Below are 21,537 nucleotides of genomic sequence, written 5' to 3' on the forward strand. Positions count from 1 at the left end.
ATGGTATAAAGTGTTTTCCCGTACTTCGTCAATTTGGATAGGAGTTTGTATCATAAGCTGGTCCTGGATGTTGTGTAGTCCCTGGAGATCAATGGTCTTCAGGTTAACGTGAATTGCTTTGGTAGCCTGCTTTTCGGAATTATAGGGTATTTTCATAAATTTGAGAGGTTGTCCTTTGATTTCGTTATAATCGTTTACTATAGTGAATTGTTCCGATTTGAATCGACATCCAACGGGAATTGTAGCTAGGTAACTTCCTTGCAGCAATGTATAGTCCTTCTGGTTACAGATTAGCTGCGCTTTCGTTTGTCGAGGAAAGGACAGGACGTAATGTTGGTCATCAAGTTTCTCCATTGCTTCTCTAGTTAAGGTGACTGTGGTGAACTCGCAGGATTCTTGTAAGGCTTGATTGGTAATCAATTCGTGAATACAATCTGATTTGGTGTGAAGCTGATGATGAATTCCTATTTCACAGAGGTACCAGTTTTTTAACTTCGGGCATTCAGCCTCCATGTACACAAACGACATCTCGATTGTTGCCAGGAAGGGAAAAGGTGGGATTAGAGCCTGGTCGTGCTTATTCGGTACTACTGATAGTCTATAAAAATCATAAGTTATTTTAGAATATATTGGAAATTTAAATATAAAAACTATTTGTTTATTCACAAAATATGACCCTGGTTTAATGACATTATAATATTCTCTAAGATCTAAATCTAACACTTGTTCTTCTGAATAAATTGACTTTAGCTTTAAAATCATAGATTCTAATACATCTATGTCTATCATTGAATGATGTGTACTAGATGCATGGATAAACGCTAAACTATTTTCTATTCTTAATAATTCTAAAGATAAGTCTTCTATGTTTTCACTAATTAATGACAAAAGTTGGGCAAAATTTGCGTATCTTGTTAAACTTTGTATTGCCTTATTTTGTAATATTAACTCTAAGGTTTTATTTATTCTATTCTGGTTATCTACTATCTGTCTAATAACATTTCCATGTTTTAACATCCATTCCTTGCTCAGACTAATATGATTGTTAAATTCAGATGACAACTTTATTTGATTATTTTCTAATACTCTAATTGCCTCATTATATTTCAACGCATCATCGTGATCTAAGTTACCAGTCAAACTTTTTATCATAGAACCTAACCCGTCTATAAGACCTCTTTTCATTCTATTTATTCCACTAGGCTCTAGAGAATGTAGTTGTTTTAAAACATTGCCAAGCTTGTTAGCAAGATAGTTAATTTGAATCTCGTATAAGTTATAAGTTTCATTACTCATTCGATTTCGAAAATCAAGCAGTTGAGTCTGTAATGAATGAATATTAGTTTCGAGGTCGTCCAATTTTACATACTGTATAAATGTATGATAGTGTGTAGTTAGTTTCATAGATCCGAGTTTGAAAGGTAGTAGTCCTGGTCCGTCATTAAGGCTCTCAAGTCTTATCTCCTGAAGTTGTGTCATTGGGAGGATTGTTAGAAGGAGGATCCTGTAACAAATTAGCTGTTTTAGGAACTCGTTTCAGTCGGGATTTCGCTATGGGGCCACGTTTCTTGGAGGTATAAATATGAATGGGTAAGTCAGCTAACACTGTGTCATGTGTATATCGTGGAGCAGTCTTTTGTCGACTAGCAAGGGGGTTTTTTATAAATACTGATTGTTGGGGTGCGTACTCCTTTTCAGGTTCGCGAGTCTGATTTCTTTTCTCTATTAACGCAGTACGATTTGAAAGTGACGAGGAATTAATGATGTCGTATACCTGATTCATTTTGTCTCTATGAACTTGAGTATATTGTTGTAAAAGTTGTTGCGTTATGTCTATGTCTGTGCAATCCCTAGGGTCAAAGTGTCCATTCAATAAGTCAAAGGGGCGACATCTTGTGAAGCTGTGAATAGAACTATTATACGCTATTATAGCATAAGGTACAAGGTTGACTATTGGCTCGTCTTTATGTTTTAATTTGAGAAGTCTTAGGTGTTCTAAAAGGGTTGAGTGGAATCTTTCTATGTTACCATTGTCATTAGGTGAATGAGCTAATATTCGATGGTGGTTAATTTTATGAAGTCGGGTAAATTCCATAAACAACTGGTTAGTAAATTCAGTCCCATTGTCAGTAATTATAGTAACCGGTATGCCGTGGTGAGTACTGTATTGTAATAAAGCTTGTAGTATACTTAAAGCTGTACCGTCGCGAAGATGGTAAGCTTGGCCATACTTAGTGAAAACATCAATGAAAGTTACGTATTTTTCATTTTGAACTGTGAACAAATCCATATGAACTATTTCAAATGGTTTGGTAGCGGGTGGAACAACATTGAACTGTGGTCTAAGTGGGTTTCTGTCGTATTTGGCTTGGCCACAAATAGTACATTCGTTAATAAATTTTGTTATATGTTCTTTCATTTTTGGCCAATAATACTTATGAGACAAAGCTAAATAACATTCATTAATTCCACGATGATTAGTTTTACCATCGTGATAATGACGAATTATTTCTTGTTGACGCAAATATTCCTTAACATTTTCTAATTCTGTTTTAACTAAAACAAGATTGAAGGAGGAACATTTGAATTTACTTTGCAGGATCGGGATAATTGAATACATAGCTAAAGGAGGATTTATTAAAATGGCAGTTTTGATTTTAGGACTAATATACTCTTTTACAGCATTTATCACATCTTCTTCCAAATTTGATTCAGATAATTGGATGCTAATACGTGTATGAGTGTCAAAGGGCTTGGTAACTACGGGTCTTTTCTTAACGTCAGTCACAAGGTTGAAATATATCTGTCGGCTAAATTTATTGAGAGGTTCGTCAGTTATTGGGATTTCTAAAATTGGATTCTCTACACTTGTGTGAACGGTTTCCGTAGAAGAGCTAGCTTGGGCAAGAATAGTTTCCGATGGGTTACCGAGTAAGGAATTAAGTTCGTCAATTTCCTCTATTAAGGACAATGTTTCTTTTGTATGGATTTCTATACGGGAAAGAGCGTCTGCATTTGAGTTTGATTTTCCTTTTTTATATATTACAGTGAAGTCATATTCGCTAAGTCTTAGACGCCAACGCGTAAGTCGGGAATTTGGTTCTTTCATGTTCATTAACCATTGTAATGGTTTATGATCTGTAAAAATTTTGAATTTTCGTCCGAATAAATAGGGTCTGAAATACTTTGTAGCCCAGACTATGGCAAGAAGTTCTTTCTCTATTGTACTGTAATTCATCTCGCTTTCATTTAAGGTTCTAGATGCGTAACAGATGGGTTTGTCAGAGTTTAAAGGGCCTTGTGATAAAACGGCTCCAATGGCAACATTAGAGGCGTCAGTTGTCAAGTTAAATTCCTTTGTAAAGTCAGGGTATTGAAGGATAGGGTCATTTGTTAATAAAGTTTTACATTTCTCAAAACAATTTACATAATCAGTGTCATGAACAATCTTTTTTCCTTTTTTAAGACATTGAGTGAGTGGCTTAGTTACGCGTGCGAAGTCAGGGATGAATTTTCGGTAATAACCGAGAAGGCCAAGAAATTGTTTAATTTCTTTAGGAGTTTTGGGAATGGGGTATTTTTTTATAGCGGAAATTTTATCAGGATTAGGCTTTATACCATCTTTACTTATAATATGACCGAGATAACTTGTTTCAAGCTTTAGAAATTCAGACTTGTCCATTTGAATTTTAAAATTTGACTCTCGAAGTCTCTGAAAAACTTTCTCTAAATTTATTAAATGTTCCTGAAGGGATGTGCTGAAAACTATAATATCATCTAAATATACTAAGCAAATTTCGTTCTGAAGGCCTCTGAGAACGTTATCCATCACACGTTGAAACGTGGAAGGAGAATTTTTTAATCCCATAGGCATCCGAAGAAATTCGAAATGCCCATGCTCAACATTAAACGCGGTTTTCGATATGTCTTGGGGATCCATTTCGACTTGGTAAAATCCACTTGCTAAGTCAAGGGTGGTAAAATATTGACACTTTCCTAATTTGTCAAGAACGTCATTAATATTAGGAATTGGGTATTTATCGTCTAAAGTTTTTTCGTTAAGCTTGCGAAAGTCTACTACTAAGCGCCATTTTTGTTTTCCGGAGGCATCTACCTTTTTGGGTACAACCCATATAGGTGAGCTCCAGGCGGATTCAGAAGGTCGTATAATGCCCTGGTCTAACATTTTTTCTATCTGAGTTTTAACTTCCTGTCGGTGTACGAATGGATAACGATAATTTTTGGCATGTACAGGTACTTCGTCGGTAGTTCTAATTCGGTGTTTAATTTTATTTGTGAAAGTTAATCTTTCACCATCAATATAAAATACGTCAGAGTAACGGGAACAAAGAGTTACGAGGTTAGCCTTTTCCTCAGGGTTTAGGTGGTCTGTACGTAAGCGTGAAATTACGTCTTGTGTGCGAGTCGTTAGTTGTTGAGTACTCGTGCACTCAGCGTTAAATAAATCTGCGTGAGCCGGCCGGTCGAGCGAGAATATAATATCATTTGATGTCGGATTTTCTATTTCTAAGTAGCAACGATTATTTTTTACGGAAGTAATGCATTCGTGGATGATACAGTTACACAGCACTTGTTCTTTAATAAAAGCATCACCTTCTATAATATTGACGGGAACACGGACAATTTTAGAAGTTCCCGCGGGGATGATGTCTTCGTATAAATTTACATTACACGAATTATACATTTTGATAGGGTTTGACGCATTTCTTGTTAATAATTTTCCTTCTTTTAGGTCTATGCGAGCTTCCCAATTACTTAACAAATCTAAACCTATTAGCCCGTCAAAGTAGTCATGAAAACGATATACAAATAACTTGATACTGTCGACGTCGTTGAATTCTGTGAAACATGGCAAAGTAATCGAATAATCATTTCTAGTGGTCGCGTGTATGTTTGTTACTTCGAACGGATCGAAATTTAATGGATAGTCCGCGAAGTATCTTTCTACAGCCTCGGGACTGATGAAAGATTGATTAGCACCGGTATCTATTAAAAATTTTAACGGAGGATTCGTTATTTGTATATATGGAAGTTGTCTTTGAGTCTGAAGGTTTAACTCTATTTTGGTTTTTGTAATGTCGAAACCTCGTGAAAATCCTGCTGGTCTTGGTCAACGGTGGCTAATTGGTTTTGAGAGTCACAGGAATTATCGTCAGAAGTCATATCAAAATTATTAAAGTCATAGGAAAATCCGGGTGCAAGCTCAGTATTGTAATAGTCAGTATAGTAATTGTACTCCGGTTGATAATAGCTGTAATACGAGTCGTCATATGTCGCACATTCATTGATATTCATTTCCCTCGGTTTAAAATAATTCGATGGCTGTGGATTATTATTTAAAGGTAAATTTTTAGGTGTGAAACGTTGAACACCACTCATAGGTTGAGGACCTTGAGGTGGATTATTTCGGGGTGGTAGTCTAAAGATGTTACTACGGGGGTTATAATTAGGTGGAGGTGCAGCGAACATTCTTTGTGTGTTAGTTGGCATGCGTGATTGATGCTGTCCGGGTATAGGGAATTTAAAAGGTTGCGGTGGGGGTCCCGTAGGGCGCTGACTCATTGGAGCTGGCCAATTAGGTATAGCGGTATTATGCGGTCTTGCAGGAGTAAAAGCCATTGGGGGTAATGTAGAAGGTACTTTAGGGGTTGAAGGTATTTTTTGGGAGTCACGTTGTTGTAAATACATAACGTTCAACTCCTCTTGAACGAATTCAAGAGCTTTCTCTATAGTGTCTGGGCGCATGCATCGTATGCGGGAACCTAGCGGCTCTTTTAACCCACGTACATATGCCTGCATCGTAACTTTCTTGTAAAGGTCTCGTTTTGCCTGAATTGTGGTCGGTATAGTTTCATGTAAAGTCACGTAAGTCATAATGGTGCTAAATAAAGTTTGGCAATGATTATAAAACTCTTGTGGCGTCCGGTTGCCTTGAATTGCTATGGAGAGGTCATTATATAAGGCGGTTTCATCACGCTGATCTGAGAAATTATTAATGAGGGCTGTTCTTATGCCTAACCAGTTTTCGGGAATACCATTAGAATTAATAGTACATGCAGCGGTCCCAGTTATTTTATTTAGAATTCCATTAATTAAACAAAGATTTGAAAACTCGCTACCGGGTGTATTGCTAAGGTATTGTGCAGCCAAGGAGTCACAGATTTTAATAAACCGAGTGAGGATGTTAGGGTTTCCGTCAAATTCCGGGACAAGACGAAGGGCCTTGAAAATTTCGTCTGGGTTGTATTGCGTCATTATTAAACTATTTAATTCTAAACTTTCTAATTCTAAATTATCTAACTCTACGATATCTCTATTATTATCTGCTAATTGTCTGCGGGCCTGGCGCGATTCAGGCTCCCGCGAACTAGAGGCTCTGGGATGATAAATCTTGAAGTTTAAGATTTAAAGGAGCAACACGAGAATAGTTCAAGTGTACTTACATATACAGCATTTCTGGTTTTCTCCGTGAATCGATTTTCGGATTCTTCCTCTGGTCTGCAGCAGGTCCGTAGATTCAGGATATCCGGAACGGTGCTTGATAGCCACCCGGGTGACTCGCGACGCGATTATCGATGTGAGATATGGTCTTGAAGTCTCCCGCGAATATCCTACCGACTGCGCCAATTACGTTTGCGACAGACAGAAGATCGAAAAAAAACCGAAATTACTTTTAAACTAACTTTATTAATATTTTAATTAAAACAATTAAACCTATAAACGATGATTCCACTTCGATGTGGGAATATGGAATGATCGCTTTTACAAAGAATAATTATTAGAACTAAATCCGTGAGAACATTACGCCGTTGCTGCATTGACACTTTTACTCAGTAAATAATATAGAATGAAATGCAACGTAGACAATCCCCATATCATAGTACTACGTAATTCGCATGTAAATAATGTTTAGCTAGATATAAGTATAGTATTATAAGGAAATAATAATAATAACAAAAAAAAAAAAAAAAAAATTGTACCATAGATTAGATTAAGAACCGGTCGGTGGACTCACGTCTCTTTTGGAGACATTAAAAACAAACATAGTGACTTGAACAGCGATGTTATTGACTAACGCCTACCTTGAAATAGAGAAAAAATAAAAATAAAAATTTGCATGTATTAGAGTAAAAAAGGACATGGGTTCATAAGCCCGTGGATGTATGACTTGTTAAAAAAAAAAAAAAAAAAAAATCTTAGAAACAGCTTATCCGATTTAGATGTAGTTTTTACTAATATATTGCGGCAAGCTTAGCTTAACATTTAATGTTTGTTTCATGTCAATCAATCACTATTCCACGCGAACGAAGTCGCGAGCACAGCTAAAGCTGCTACATAAACAATAGACAACCCAGTCGGGGTTTTTCAGATTTTGAGCGGGATATTTCCTGCAGTATCTGTTTTAAAGACAATAAAATATGAATTTCCTAAATATTTTAAATACGACAAATATACCAAAATATTTTGTTAATTAATTACTTAAATTTTGATAAAACAATCGCAAGGTATGTTTATAGTTCAATTTTATTTCTTTTAATTATAGAGGCCAAAAAATCTAAAAATATAGGCAAATAAGGGTCATCCATCAGGCTATATAGAAAGCAACAATGAAAGAAGGTCGATGTCATTTCATGTAGCAACAAATCTTTAATCAATATACCATAATTCCGCAGTAGCCGTAGATGAATAAAGTTGATATCATTTTGTAAAACTCGAATATTAACTGTTAATCATCGTTTACAGAGTTATGGGTATTTTGGAGACTATTCAGTGCAGTTGCAAAATATCAAAAAAGATTACAATTCACAGATAACAATAAGATACAATTCTTCGAAGACAATTAAATCTACCACAGACTCTTTATCGCCTGTCAAATCTGACGTTTATGACGGCCATTGTTCCGCCTTATCAGCTATCGTTGGCTGATTCGGCTTTTATTTTAAAGATTTTATTCTGCATTAGCCAAAACAACACATGTTCCTGTTTTTTTTCCGCTTGCGTTAGCTGTGGTCAACACACGTGTTTTAGTGATCTTGGTGTCTTATTTCTTATTGTTTACAGTGTAAATAGTAGATTATTGTGGGATTAGTGGTTAAACTAACATTATTATTGTAGGTAAGTGTTTAATTATAATTGTGTTGTAAGTTTAGTGTATATATTTAATTTTAAAAATGGATCTCGATCGTCCTCCAGACCCGCCAGATACGGGTGGTTCTACTGACGATAGAATTACATCTGAATCCTCTTCCTCTCATCAAAATATGAGAAAACGCCCAGCTATTAACTCTTCCAGCGATTCCTCTTCTAAAAAAATTATTGTACATCCATCCACGGCTAGCCCGTCAATACAATCTCTTTACACACACCCATCCTTTTCCGAAGGCCCTAAGAGTTACTCTGATGACGACAAAGGTCCCTTCATTGTCCATGTTGCCCGTGAAACCCCAGACCCAGCCTCAGGAACTATTCGCGCTTTGAAATTCGGCCAATTTTTACACACACACAAAATTGGCTCGGTTGTGAAAGACGGCGTTAAAAATGTAGGCAGAAACAAGATTTCTGTTGAATTTATTTCAGCTCAAACTGCAAATGATTTCTTAAAAAATCCCATATTAGGAATGTGTAAGTTCAATGCTTCTGTACCGACTTACAATATAACTAGAATGGGTCTTGTAAAGGGTATTCCGGTTGACTGGTCAATGGAGGAATTAGTGGAGTCATTAGAGCTCCCATCTGGCTGCGGTTCAATTATGAAAGCTCGTAGGCTTAATCGCAAAAACATTCAGGAAGGCGTAGTCACTTGGGTCCCAACCCAGTCAGTGGTTCTAACTTTTAGAGGTCAAATCCTCTCAAGTAGAGTTTATTCGTTCCATACAGCATTACCAGTTGAGACCTATAATTTACCTACCATACAGTGCCTAAATTGTTGCCGTTTTGGCCACATTAAGACACAATGCAGGTCACAGCCAAGGTGCTACAAGTGTTCAAAATCGCACACAGGTGAGTCATGCGACGTAACTAAAGAAAATGCCACTTGCTTACATTGCTCTGGTAGGCATTTTACAACCGAGAAGGACTGTCCTGAATACCTCCGTCAAATTAAAATTAAAACCGATATGTCCACGGATAACATATCCTATATAGAAGCATCCTCTCGCTATCCTCCTGTTCGTCGGTCATATGCAGAGATGACAAAGGAAATGTTCACTCCCCCCGTATATATTCCCACTTCCTCAACACAACCTCCTTCTTCACCAAATAGGTCCTATCGTAAAACGGTAACGCATTATCCTCGTCCTGTAGCCGCTCTAGGCAAAGGGTACGATAAACAAGCCCATCAATCCATTGTAGGTGACATCCCTTCCTCTCTCCCTAATGGTTGTGCACTAAACAACCCTCAAAGTCCCCTAACCCCTTATAGTAGTAACCTATTAGAAAACCTCGTCCAAATGATCCTCAGTATTATTACTACATGTAATGATATGTCCTTACCGCCCAACGTTGCCGCATCACTTGCTCAACTCTTTTCTATTCTTAAAAATGGCCCCACTCAGCTTCCTTCAATGGAACTGTAAGAGCATCCGCCCAAAAAAACATGAAATCATATCCTTAATCAACCTGCATAATCCTGCCATTATTGCCATCTCTGAAACATGGTTAGTTCCAGGTTCTCGTTTTCGGGTTCCGGGTTTCTTCTGTTTGAGAGATGACAGAAGTGATGGGTATGCGGGTAGTGCCATCCTTATTCGGCACAAAATCCCCTTCTCCCAAATCCCCATATCCTCCCCCAGCCAGCACATCAATGCTGTTGCTGTTAGATCCTGTGACATTTCCTTTTTATCTCTGTATATTCCTCATCCTAGTCCTTCCCTTATCCCTGAACTCCGTTCTATCTTTTCCTCTCTTCCTAGCCCTGTTCTTGTCATGGGAGATTTCAACTCCCATCACACCTCCTGGGGATCCCACCTTACTGATGGTTTTGCTCTCCTGTTGTTGGACGTCTTTGATGAATTCAACTTTTGCATTCTCAATGATGGTTCACCAACTCGGAGAGCTTATCCTAATCAGAACCCCAAATCTGCTGTAGACCTTTCCTTAGCCTCCCCTTCCTTAGCTTCTATGTTGTCCTGGAAAGCCCTCCCATCCACTTTTGGCAGTGATCACTTTCCCATTATCCTTGCTATGCACTTACGACCTTCCCTGCCTTCTAACCCTATCCCTATTCATAAATTTAAATTGAATTTTTCTAATTTCTCTCCTTATGCTGAATCTGTTGATAGCATGATTGACATCCTCCCTGATTCTCAAGATGATGGAAATATTTTAATTTGTTATGATCTTTTTCTTAATGCTATTTTAAATTCTGCTAATACCCATTTTCCTAAAAAGCACCACTCAAAAACACGTTTGCTTTCCACCCCCTGGTGGGATGAGGATTGCAAACGCCTGGCTGAACTAAGATCGGAAGCAGAAAAGGCATACTCTCTGAACATGTGCCCTGAAAACTTTATCAGGTATCAAAAATTGGATGCCAAGTTTAAACGCTTGGTGTCAAAAAAGAAAAAATTTTGTTGGGTTCGCTTCTGTGAATCCCTTACTCCCCGCTCTCCTCCACGTCTAGTTTGGAACCAACTTAAAAAATTTCGCCGCTCCCTAGCCTCTGATAGCCTATCCTCTAATGATCCTTCTGTATGGCTTAATGATTTTGCAGACAAACTCGCCCCTCCCTTTGTCCCTTGTGAGGACAACATCTTTACTTCAATGCCAGCATCTATCTCGGATGAAATGGATGCCCCCTTTTCTTTTTCTGAGCTTCAGTGTGCTCTGGATGGATTGAAAGATTCAACACCTGGGGAAGATGGCATTCCATACTCTCTTATCCAAAATTTAAATGATAAAGCAAAACATTGCTATCTTAACATAATTAACACCTTGTTTATGACAGGAATCGTCCCGCAATCATGGAAGTCTCAAATTATTATCCCAATATTAAAACAAGGTAAAAATCCCTTAGACAGTAATTCTTATCGTCCTATTGCTTTATCGTCTACTCTGGCAAAAGTTACTGAGCACCTTTTGAAAAATCGCCTGGAATGGATAGTGGAAAGTAGAAACATTCTGTCTCCCTCCCAATTTGGCTTCCGGAAGGGTTTCAGCACAACTGACAGTTTAAGCTTACTCACAACAGACATTCGATTAGCTTTTGCTAAGGGAGAATATCTTGTAGGCATTTTTCTGGACGTAGCGTCTGCATACGATAGTGTCCTTCTTCCGATACTCAGGCAGAAAATGCACCAGCTGAGTATTCCGCCAAGAATGGTTCATTTTATATGTAGTATGCTATCTTGCAGAACAATATCTGTGAGACATCCACTATTTGTGCTTCCTCCCAGATTTATCTGGAAGGGTCTCCCTCAAGGCTCTGTCCTCAGTCCCTTGCTCTATAGTATTTATACACATGATCTCGATATGTCTGTTGATAGCTTTTGTAACATTTTGCAGTATGCAGATGACATTGTTTTATATCATAGTTCAAATTCAGTAGAAAATTTATCTTTTCGACTTAACTCTGCTTTGCATTACCTAGGCCAGTGGCTGGGTGACAATGGTCTATCTTTATCGATAAACAAATGCCAGGCTGTCACCTTTACCAGGAAAAGAGTAGCCCCTGTCTTTGATTTGGTTTATCAGGGTGAGCGCATCAACCTGGTGGACAAGGCAAAATTTCTTGGTATAATACTCGACAGCAAACTGAATGGATTTTCCCACATAGAATATATTTCCAAAAAGTGTGAAAAATCACTTAATGTATTAAGAGCAGTATCAGGTGTATGGTGGGGTGCACATCCCTACTGCTTAAAATTAATTTATCATGCCCTTGTACGTAGTCATATGGATTATTGTCTGTTTGTTTTAGACCCTATTAGTAAGTCACTATCACAAAAGTTAAATAAAATCCAATACAAAAGCCTACGGATTATCCTAGGTGCCATGAAATCGTCGCCTACTAATGCCCTACAGGTTGAGTGTGTTGACCCTCCTTTGCAAATCAGAAGACAATTTTTAAGCGATCGTTTTGTCATAAAATCATTACAGCTGTCTTCCCATCCTCTTTGGCCTAAACTCAACAAGCTCTCCCAACTCTGCAACCCAAACCGGCCACGTTCCTACATTTTAATCAGCTACACCAAATTTTCAAACCTCCCAAATCCTCTCTCAACCTTTTGTATCAATCCCTTATTCTCTACTCCCTTCAAAGCCCTTACCTTCAATGTTCCTATCGTCACAGATTTGGGTCTGAAAAAAGGAGATCCTGGTATAAAGTTAAAATTTCAAGAAATTCTTCATCAAAATTGGTTAAATCATCATCATATATATACCGATGCATCTAAACTTTCCCCGTCCAGCTGTGTTGGTGCTGCCTGCTGGATCCCTAAATTTAAAATCATTCTCCAATTTAAGTGTCCCCCTGAAACATCTGTGTTTACCGGTGAAGCTATTGCTATACTGGAAGCCATCCTCTTTGCCCTCTCCCATGACTTAGGACCGACAGTAATTTTCACTGACTCACTAAGTTGTCTCTTAGCCATTAAGGAAAATCCCTTTCGTAGCAAATTGAAAATTTCTATTGTTTTTAAGATTAGAGAGGCTTTGCTCTCTTGCAGTCAAAAGGGTCTGCATATTCTGCTCGTCTGGATTCCAGGCCATTCAGGCATTGCAGGCAATGAGACAGCAGATTCGTGTGCTAAAGCTGCAATCCAAACTGGTATCCTTGATCACTACAAAAACTCCTGCCAAGACCTTCGTTCCCTAGCCAAAATCCATATGGACAAGTCCTGGAATTTATCTTGGAGTTCATCAAAATTGGTAAAGGGTAAATTTTACTCAAATATACAACCAGACATCCCAAGACGCCCTTGGTTTTCTCTTCATAGACATGCTCGTCGTTGGGTAACATCTAGCATATGTCGCTTACGTCTTGGCCATGCGTGTACACCTGTTCATCTGGCCAAAATCAGAGTTCGTGACCACTCATTGTGTGAATGTGGCCTTGACGAAGGCACGGTTTCCCACATCCTTTTTTCCTGTCCCAAACTCATCCGTCCTATATACGACATCCTTCCCCATGATATTCCCCGCCCTATAAATGTTCAATGTTTGTTAATGTTGGTGTTTAGTCCCTATTGTAGATTTTTGTGTAAATATTTTGAAATAAATAAAATTAAGTTGTAAATAAATCATGTGTCTGTCCTATTGTAATTATTTTGTAATAGTTTAGTTACTAACAGCTGTAGTCTTAGTTTAACATTAAATGTTTGTGTTGTTTTAGGTTATGGTGTAACAATGAAAGTCTGACTATTTTGCCTGTTTTCAAAATTAAATAGAGACTGTTATCTCTACTGCACCGACCAATTAATCTCCTTCGTGTGTTCTCCACTCTACGTGACATTGGCGGAATCAACCGTGCTACTTTGGCACAACTGAAAGCCATTAAACCAATCAATCAATCAATTTTATTTTAAATAAATATCATTTCACATTAGCCTGGTACTAATATAAGACGTAAATGCATGTAAAGGGTTGTAAATTATGGTAAAGTATTGTAGTTAGTTAATCCTCAGTGTTATGAGGTCGTGAGAATGTAATTAAGCAGTATATTGTGTAGCGCTAATGTGACAAGCGTGATGTATGCTCTACGTGACGCATGTTTTCGTCCGTGGTAAATGAAACACAGAGTAGAATTGTCAGTCAGTATTTTTAGGGCGGATATATCAGTGTAGTAGCTTGGTGGATTAAGCACCAATCCTTCTCCTATATGGAGAAAGAGGTCCAGCAGTGGGATATAAAAGGTGGTAACGTAACTATAATTATGTTTATAAGATTTACTTTTATTATGGAATTTATTTTGCAATAGTGGCTTTTGATAGTTATCAAAAGGAAAATTATTATTTTTACAGTGTAATCATAAAGATTTAGGAGTTTCGTAGTATTCTTAACAGCTTCCATTGTTGAAATAGAATTGAGTGCATACGCGATTTAATTTCAAACAGTAAACGAACTACTTGATTCTATTAAATAAAATAAAAAAGGCTTAAAATATAAAAGTAATATCCTAAGTATTACATAAAGTATATTTCATGCGGTCGCCCTTCACACCTACCGACACGGCACCGTGACGGATCGTAACGCGGGAGGCGTGGGAACAACATCGTAACGAATCCGTCACGTGACCGATCCGCTGACGACGTACTGTTTGAAAATATTGATAATAAGTTTATCACTCTGTTTTATGTTATTTGATTACGGTGAATATGGTAAGTGGTAAAATAATACCCGTATTGCACTAATCCGAAAAAGAAGTTTCTTAGTTTACGACAGTCGGGGTAACAATAGCTTTTATTTATAGGAAAATCAATCATTGCTCTATTTATATATTGTTGATGGCTGTTTCATACATCCTTCTTACATACATACGTACTTTTCGCAAGACGACAAGAACTACACAAATAGGAAGACACCCAACAGTTAGTCATGGTGTGACCGAATAGAATGGCCGGCAAAGTAATGTAAAGTAAGGCTGTTAACTAATATAACACACAAAGGCTTTTAAAACAAGACATACTAACTACGAAATGTGGTTACTTTGTACTACTGTGTCGTAATTACGTTTTATTTTATTTTAAAATTGACTTAATTTTCTTGAAAATGTATTTCTATTTTTAAGCCAGAAGTATTCAGGTAGTAGGATTATTTAACTGTTACTTTTACATTTGACGTCACCTCGAGTACAGGGTAATATAATTATTGTGTATGTGATTGTAAATACACGGTTGTTTCAAAGTTAAGCCGATCGTTGTGCATTGAATGTTGATCACCTACATGGCTGGAACTTTCCACCACTTTGACAACAATATCAAAATACTCTGCCACGTACCTACCTGGCGTTGAACCCTTCTGTCATGATAAACAAAAATCGCTAAATGATTTACAAAATCAAGTGCAGTTTCAAATGTTTATTTTCAACAAGGTATTTATTTATTACGTAAATGCGTAAAATATGGAAAGTTTTAAAAATTAATTTAAATAAAAAAAAAAACCGTATTTCTGCCCTGTCCTATACCCAAAGGTTGTGTGTAAGAAATCACTCTTTTAGCGATAAGACCGCCTTTGTACATCTTCCTCTAATTATACTACTTTTGTTTGTATCTTTGAATGGTGTGCAATAAAGACTATTATTTTGTTTTTATTGTACACCTTTAAATTATTATTTCTATTATATATTATTTTTATTATTAAAAATTTAAAACGATTTAACAATCCATACTTTAGGCTATAACAAACAAATCGCGCTACAAATCTTTATAAGCATTAAATCTGCGAAGAGACCTAAAATACGGATAACTAGGTTGAAAAGATATTTACTAGTTACACTTAAATCATACCGAAGTGAATAAACATAAATACATATCTTAGTCAAATATAAATTTAGTTACGTATTCTATGAGTACCAGGTACAGTGACCTAACCTAACAAGACCAGGATCTTTCAAATGCCTCATCAATGATATCACACACAAATAAAACATAACAAAATTTTTATCTAATTCTCTAACCGCATACCCTACCGTGTGTTACGTAATATTTCAATATTTCACAAGGGATGCCACCCTTGTTAGTTCAAGCAATTTCTCTAATGCACCGCGCGCATTTATCAATGCACTTCACTGTAACGCGTTATGACATTCCTTATTATGTTCCAGAGAAACGGTCCCTATTCTATAGTATTAAATGTCATAATAGTGTGACATGTTTCTCGTTGGGTCCACCGTACGTTACATCTTGTAATTTTCCGGGCAGTGCTAACTATGAAACATTCATGAGTTTATTTTAAGCCTGCGGTTTATACAAGTTATTGGATAGTTTTATATGATATTGCGCCATCAAAAAATTTTTTCTTTTGCTATAAGCCTATAGGCTTATTAAAGCGGCTGCAATCTAAAACACAGACATTAGTTTACTAACCTTAGAAAGAAATGAGCGTTTAAATTAGAAAAAAAAATACTTTTTCCTTTATCCTAGTATCTATTACTTAAACTTATTGATACTTAGTTACTTACATCGAAAATATTATTTAATTTATATAAAAGATATTTTATAAAGAAATGGTTTTTATTCGGAAATCTACATATCGCACCATCGGTGCAACAAAGTCACAACAGCTTTCTTAATTTTACAGGAGAGGACTTCTAATTTTTTTATCGCATTTATCTCCTCATTTCTGGATTACTATTTATGGTAGGTTTGAAATCTTTATAAAATTAATAGTTTATTTTCATTGCTATAGTTTAAAAATCTTATATTGAATGAATTATCAAAAAGTCCTAATAAAAGACATAACAAAAAAAGTGTCCTGAATTGTAACTGAAGGTGCGATATGCGAAAATCGGTTGGGAATAAATGTCTAAACTTCGCTAAAGCGCCCCATAGGAACAGGTTCTCTTTCTTAGCAATAAAATAATTAAAGGCTATTGAATCATAGACCAGAAAGACACGACTTGTGAAATAATAAATAGGTTAGGTTTTTATAAAATTTGAAAACTTTTTATAAAATAAAATAATATAAACATTCTTGGCGTTATACCGCATAAACTTTTTAATATCTAGATGGTTTCACCCATAACACCATAAAGTCGTGTCCGCGTGGGCGACTCGTAATGCGGTGAGTCAGTGACAGATTGCTATAATCCGACTACAGATTCGATTCCCCGTTTGCACATATCATTAGCACCTATTACTGCCCCGTATGGATTGCAGCTTATTTCGTAAAATCTGATTGAAAATTATACGGAACGATTAGTTTTGCGATGGTAAACAGATTTTGACGTAGTTTAAACATTTGTATAAATAATTAGATTTACATGTAATTTGTGGCTGACGACCGCTCTGGTGTAATGGTGCGTGTGTCATGTCGGCGGCGCGTAAACACCGAAGGTCACAGGTTCGATCGGAGTGGATATTTGCGTTTAAAGAAATATTTATTTCCTTTCTGTTTGCTAGTCCTTGTGGGACTCCCTACCATGCCTCGGAGAGCACGTTAAGCTATCGGTCCCAGTTGTTATCATGTACACCTGATAGTGATCGTTAGTCATAGTAGGGAATATAACCCGCATTGGAGCAGCGTGGTAGATTAAGCTCTGATCCTTCTCCTACATGGGGAAGAGGCCCAGTGGGATATGACAGGCTGAAATGTTGTGGCTACTTTACTGTAAAATACATAATATAATGAATAAATGTCATAGCTGCAGAATAAAATATTGATCTATTGCTACAAAGAGAACAAGCGAATGAAATATTACAAATAAAATGTAACTTACTTATCAAATTTTCAAAGAACTATTGGAGTTGATTCAGTATCTTCAGATTTATCAGGGCGAGGTGGTGCATGCTAACGAGACCCCATCTCGCCCCACTCAGGCGTAGGTCTGCTCACACGTGGTAGTTTTTAGTTAGTAGGAGTCTGACCTCCTTGGAACTTAAAAAGCCGACCGGTGGCGGGATAACCATCCAACTGCTGGCTTTGAAATACACAGGCCGAAGACGGGCAGCAGCGTCTTCGGTGCGACAAAGCCAGCCCTGCGGTCACCAACCCGCCTACCCAGCGTGGTGACTATGGGTAAAACACATGAGTTCACGTTATTTTTGGCGTAAACTTGTGAAGACCTATGTCCAGCAGTGGACTGTATGGGCTGTAATGATGCTGTAATGACGGGAAGAGAGGGGGTGGCTATATTCAAAAAATAACAATCAGAATTATTCTAACGTACAATATATATAACAAAAATCTGCATGCTTTGCGACTGATACTCTAAAATAATCAAAATATTGCCTGATCGATAATTCCATCTATCATTTACGATTGCAATGATAAAACGAGCTTACGTAAGAGTGTAGCAAATGTTCACAAGTTCATTGAAGATGAGTTACATTGAAAGTTGGTACGTTTTTTCTCAAAAATAGAGTGCTTTTTTCTTTCATCTTCTTTATGTCATATTTCATCCTCTGCTTTTTTTTCTTCTTTCCTTCGTAAGATTACGTAAGATTTACCGGTGGAGGCTGCATGAGGGATGCGGAAAATCGAGATGTCTGGTACGAATTTGGGGAAGCCTATGTCCAGCAAGTCCTAAGCCAGCCCTGCGGTCACCAACCCGGCTGCCCAGCGTGGTGAATATGGGCAAAACACATGAGTTCACGTTATTTTTGGCGTGAACTTGTGGAGGCCTATGTCCAGCAGTGGACTGTTTAGGTTGTATTGATAATGATATGTCCAGCAGTGGACTGCAATAGGCTGAATTGACTGACTTTCTTTCTTCTCTTACTAGCTATAGATTCAAAAATACACTTTGGTATAGTTTAGTATTTTTTATGAATGTTATAAACAGCTAGTAAGTACCTTATTACAAATGGATAAGTTACACTAAACGCGCTAAGCTATATCAGAAAACAACTCAAATATCCTGTAAGCGTCATCGCCACCGCGACCATCAATCTCTCTCCCGGAAGAAGGAGCGGGACAGTTTATCGTCAAAAAACCGCCTAAAAGGCCGCCATTGCGAACACCGGAAATTCCCGTCGTTTTATAAGCAACATGGCGGCGCGTGGCGCTTCTGTCACGGATCGCGAATAAAAAAATTAATCACTAAAAGCATTATTAAGGTTTGAAATATATTATATAAATACGGGAATTGTTTTGTTTTTTTTTTTTTTAATTTGAAGGTTATTCTTAATGAGTTTCTTATGATACACTACAATTGAAGTGTGAATTTAATTCAACGAATCAAAATGGTCTAGAAGCGTCCCACGGTTGGGCAAACTCCTTTCCTGTATAGGAGAATGATTGGATATACCAGTACATAAATAGATATATGTTAAATGTTTATTTCAAATTTAGAAAGTAATGTTACTTTATGTGGAAAATCCCCATGTATAGGGGAACATGGCGGGAATTAGTTTAAGCTAGTTATTGTATTTCTAGCTAAGCGGTTTCACCCACCTACTTTTCGATCCCGTAAAAATGCTGGGGTAAAAAGTAGACTACGTACTAAGTTTCATCAAAATCGGTTCAGTAGTTTTTGCCTAAAAGAGTAACAAGTCCTATGCATCTTTATAAGGTTTCGCATTTATTATATATATTCGCTTCAGCCTGTAATATCCCACTGCTGGGCCTCTAGCCCACTGGGCGCCTCTTTCTCCATGTAGGAGAAAGATCAGATCTTAATCCACCATGCTGCTCCACTGCGGGTGGCGAATATATATTACAAGGATTTATTTTATATGATATTTTTTTTAATCTATTTTCGTTTTGCCTAGGCAATCAAATTACGAAGGAAAGTAGACACGGATGAGTTTGCAAATGTACGTGGGATGATCACAGAAAAGAGATTGATCGACGCTGTCAAGATAACATTGTGTTACCGACACCTACGGTTGATACGGAAAAAGATGTATATATATATGTACTCCCAAGCATGTTAATAAGTAACAATACACATATATATATAGACTTGAGTTTCTGTGTTTAACAAAAAAACAATGTGTTTGCTCTCAAACAGAACAAAACATTTGAGAACATCTTCAACGTAGTCAAAATCAATTAAATACTAATTATTAGGCATAGCTCAAAAACGTTATGTTATGTCAATATGACTCAATACATACACCAGTAATATTCCAGCTAAATTGTCTCTAAGATTGTAGTTTTCAAACAAACAATAAAATCACTTTAGGTTCCATTTATAAGACGTATAAATTTTCAGACATTGAAAGAAATATTTTTTACAATCACTTACGAGTTTGGCGCAACGGTTACAGCCATGGATTGTACCTGTTGCGCTGGCGGTTGCGGGTTGGATCCCTTTGGGTCCCCCGCATATGACAAACATTTGTATTGGCCATACAGGTGTTTGCCGTGGTCTGGGTGTTTGTGCAGTCCTTGTGGGTCTCCCCACCGTGCCTCGGAGAGCACGTGAAGCCGTCGGTCCCGGTTGTAATCATGTACACCTGATAGCGATCGTTACTCATAGTAGGGAATATATCCGCCAACCCGCATTTGAGCAGCGTGGTGGATTAAGCTTTGATCCTTCTCCTACATGGGGCAAGAGGCCTATGCCCATTAGTGGGATATTGCAGGCTGTACCGCGTAGCGCGTACGAGTTTGTATTATTCTCAATTATTATTATATTGATAAGGTTTAATCAAAATCTGATAAAAAAAGTTTTAATTACGGTTACGGTAGTATGGTTAAGTGTTGGAATAAGAATGCTAAAATTAAAAAAATATATATAACCTAAAATCAAAGACAACTTTATTAAAATAAGCTTCAAAAGCACTTTCGAATCGTCATTTTTCAAATTAAAATTTTAAATTGATTATTAGTTATTACCCTATACGCAGTGGATTAAATTACAACCCTTTACAAGAGAAGCGATGGCTGGCATAGGTACTTCTAACTACTGGGTATCCTCACAGGTTATTCCGATACTGTACTCATCATTATCATCATTACAGCCTATACAGTCCACTGCTGGACATAGGCCTCCACAAGTTTACGCCAAAAATAACGTGAACTCATGTGTTTTGCCCATAGTCACCACGCTGGGCAGGCGGGTTGGTGACCGCAGTACTGGCTTTGTCGCTTCGAAGACGCTGCTGCCCGTCTTCAGCCTGTGTATTTCAAAGCCAGCAGTTAGATGGTTATCCCGCCAGCGGTCGGCTTTTTAAGTTCCAAGGTGGTAGCGGAACTGTGTTATCCCTTAGTCGCCTCTTACGACACCCACGGGAAGAGAGGGGGAGGCCATATTCTTTAGTACCGTAGCCACACAGTACTGTATTACAATTGTACACGATACTGTACTCACGTATACTAAATATATATGTAATATTTAGTTATAATCTCAGTAGCTCTACGTAACTCTACGTTCTATATCAGCTATTATATCAAACAAAGACAAATTGTCTCAATTATAGACTGCAATTTTAACTTCCGAATGCGTTTCTGTTGACAATATGGATAATTACACAATGGCCACCAATATGTCACTTTTATTATCTTCAATATCTAAAGCATAATCATAAGAGATAAATAAAAATAAACGTTAAAGACTAAGCAATAAAGATAGAATTTCGATCACAAAATAAAAGTCCAACCCTTGAAGGCAGAACGGATACAAATAAACGCCGGCGGACAATTTAAAAAGTTAAACTTTCAACTAACCTTTGAAATAATTAACAAGAAACCATAACTCGGTGCAATAAAGTAACTATTTCAACAACGCAAGTTTCTGCACGAACCTACATAGTCCACGGTATAAGAAGCACCGTTTTGATCTGTTACTTTTAAAATTAGGTTCTAAAGTGTATGTAAAAAGGTTCGTTTTGGAACGGTGAAGGTTTTTAAGGTTATTTCGTAAAAGGATGGCAAAGAAAACAATAGTATCCATTTGACGGCACGCGGCCGCAC

This window comes from Melitaea cinxia, chromosome 22, assembly GCF_905220565.1.
Source record: "Melitaea cinxia chromosome 22, ilMelCinx1.1, whole genome shotgun sequence".
Classification (NCBI taxonomy): Eukaryota; Metazoa; Arthropoda; class Insecta; order Lepidoptera; family Nymphalidae; genus Melitaea; species Melitaea cinxia.